The sequence below is a fragment of the Carassius auratus genome, unplaced genomic scaffold (genome assembly GCF_003368295.1).
Source record: "Carassius auratus strain Wakin unplaced genomic scaffold, ASM336829v1 scaf_tig00019293, whole genome shotgun sequence".
Classification (NCBI taxonomy): domain Eukaryota; kingdom Metazoa; phylum Chordata; class Actinopteri; order Cypriniformes; family Cyprinidae; genus Carassius; species Carassius auratus.
The window spans coordinates 10,082-12,954 of NW_020524945.1; the positions used below are offsets into that span (position 1 = coordinate 10,082).

The 2,873-nt window shown below is 37.4% G+C and overlaps 1 long non-coding RNA gene across 2 annotated transcripts; it reads right to left on the minus strand.

Moving 5' to 3' along the window:
* Nucleotides 1-206: 206 nt before the first annotated feature.
* On the minus strand, nucleotides 207-2,443 carry LOC113076200 (uncharacterized). 2 transcript variants are annotated; one of them, XR_003281133.1, is made up of 5 exons: nucleotides 2,382-2,443; nucleotides 1,343-1,451; nucleotides 930-993; nucleotides 395-632; nucleotides 207-327 (listed from the first exon to the last, which is right to left on the minus strand). It is a non-coding gene; the product is annotated as an uncharacterized LOC113076200 (long non-coding RNA). The 2 variants fall into 2 exon arrangements; XR_003281132.1 differs by lacking the exon at nucleotides 930-993 and adding an exon at nucleotides 1,108-1,197 and having other exon boundaries at nucleotides 395-579.
* Nucleotides 2,444-2,873: the final 430 nt, after the last annotated feature.

Consider the following 2,873-nt stretch of genomic DNA (forward strand, 5'->3'; position numbering starts at 1 on the left):
TTCACTTTCAGTACAGTATGAATTAGTGCAAACAGAATATCAGGTTGCAGAATAATAGTGAGTCAGAGTCCAGTCAGTGTAGCTGATAGAGTGCAGTGCACACAGTATGAGGCTGCTGGTGTGTGTATGTGTGTGTGTGTGTGTGTGTGGTGTTACTGGTACGAGTTCAGTTCAGTCTGATTGCCTGTTGAAGGAACTTGTTTTGCAGTCTGCTGGTGCTGGTTCTGTGATAATGTCTGTCTGATGGTGATGTTGAGAGCAATCCATGGCTCGTGTGGCTGGAGTCTCTGACGGTCCTCAACAAAAGAAAAACCTTGCGTAGATGTCCTGGAGAGACAAAATCATTGTGTCAATTATATATTATTATTATTTAGAATTGTTGTAATGGACATACCATTGATTCCTGTTGAAGGTTGTTGGAGGTATGGGCTCTCAGTTGTGAAGTTTCTTTTATGGCCGTAACATCTGTGCAGTCACACAGCTGTTTGGGAATTCAGTCTTCACAGTTTCAGGCTGCAGCGCTGCATTTGGTGACCATTGACTCCTCCATCTCTGGCCTCAGACCCGCTTCTCTTTAGTCTGGAGTGAAGACAAATGTTCTCAGTACCAGCTTTCCTTCTACTGCAGTCTTTCTGTACAAGTAGAAAATAATAAAAACAGTCATAACAAATCAGTTATGTATTGAAAACTCATAGTACATATGAAGACTTCAGATGCAAAGGCATCTAAGTTCCACCTGAAGTTTTCTTCTAAAATTCTTCTTAGAAGAACATTTCATACAGAACTTAAAGGCTTTTGCATCTGAAGTCTTCATATACAACACATCTCGTTCTTCATTTCTCCATCAACTGACTTCATCCTCCTTCAAAAACTGTAAGTCCATAAGAAAAATAGTTTTGGTGAATACAGGTGCAGGTGTCAGTACTCACCATATTCAGTCATTTTCTGCCCAAATTCCAGAAATGATGCCCTGATGATTTGTTCATTCTAGGACTTATAAAAAGATGTATATGTGAAAAATGATAATTGCTGACTTGAATAGAGATCAACATCATATGCTGTACTAATGCATTGCTTGAATACAGACACATCAATGGGGATGAGCACCTTTTCACTCTTTTCTGTTTGGGCACAATAGAGCCATGTTCATTCCTCATCCCCAACAGGACTGATGTTCTTTGTGTTTTTGCTCTTCAGCTGTAAAACAAAAATATGTCTATTAACCCCATGTTTAATTACTATTGCTTATTACATATGAATTAAGACAGATATAATTAAGTAAATTCACCAAAAGATTCAGGTTAGAGGATTAAATGAATATTGATTACAATTTTCTACAAACCTTTCTTGGAGAGGGCTGATCATGACAGGAACTTGCTGAGCCACACTAGTAGACATTCAGTTGACAAACCTGAAAGAGGCCATCATGCAACCATCCGCTCTGTTTGTACCTTACAACAGAGCAAGAGAGAATGTGTGAGTGAGTGGAGAGAGTAAAGGACTAAGATGAAGACAAACAAGCAAAGAAAGGCAAAATCTTGCGTTTGAGTTTAACAAAATGAGAGGGAAGAAAGCTGTATCTTCAAGCTATATTATTCTCAATTATTTTCTACACTATAACATGCAGCAGGATTGTTGTAAGCAGTTTAATGACCTCTTCATACCAAGGATGAGTCCATACTTAATGACACAGAGGAACAACATCAGTGGAATATATTTTCCAGCTGATGAACATTAAACAGCCAATCAAAATGCACATTTCAAAAGCTTGATCATTTAAAGTGGCAGACATCAACGTCGCTGCAGTGTGTATATTAATAAACATAACTTTATCATTGGTTGATGTTGGTGTGGATGCTAAAATAGTTATTGTAGTTACTATTCTTGGTGTGAACAGCCTTAAATGATCTAATTTGGCCAAATTAACTGAAGATCTGATGTGTCACATGACAAGTTACACAGCATTTCCTGACTTGCTTTTAAACAGATGTGTTCAATTAAAATCAACATGGAAATAAAGGCAGACTGTGAGGTGCGGACAGATATCATGTACTGTTAGAACGGGTTAAGACGGTGCTAATAAAGAATACAGTGGACTCAATATAAACTTTAGGATATAACGCTCTGACTACTTAAAATGGACACAGTCTGCATGAGAGCTGAGGCGATGGTCAATGACAGCAGGAGGAAAAGCTGGAGAGTACGCTTGTACAATATCATATGAATTTGCTGAAATTGTTTGAATTATTAATACTTTGACATAGCACAGGGTTTGTACTGATGGGGTCGTGAGGTATTTAAAAAGTAAAAAACATAAAATTCGGTGCAAAATGTAACTGCAGTAAAGTTCTGTCGAGGTGCTCAGATCAACACAGACGTACCTCTGGAAATATCTGCCTTAGCAGCTTTTGGTCTTCTCCGTAAACACACAAGATGGTCAAATTCATCCCTCTCCACAAACAAGGTTTGACAGGCCCATGGTCTTCCTTTTCAGCTGGAATAAAGAAAAAGTAACAAGTTGTTGTTGTTGTTTTAATACATACATGTTTAGACAGTGTGTTAGAAATGATCTGTGAACAAAATATTTGAAAGGAAGGACTATAAGGAAGGTTATTAACATAAAGTAAGGATAAATTAATTAAAGTAAATCAGTTATAACTACATATCTTCAACATTGCCTGTGTCGAACCTTTGAAGGACTTCATCTTCACTGGAAACTTCTTCAAGTTGAGCTTCGAGTACAAGTTCCCTGTTAATACAAGAACTGATCAAAATCTGATTCTGAGCTGTGAAAATATGCCATGATGAACAAGAGAAAGAAAGAAAAATATGTGTGACTTATTTATGAATTACAGTTCAGAAAAATAGGAAAG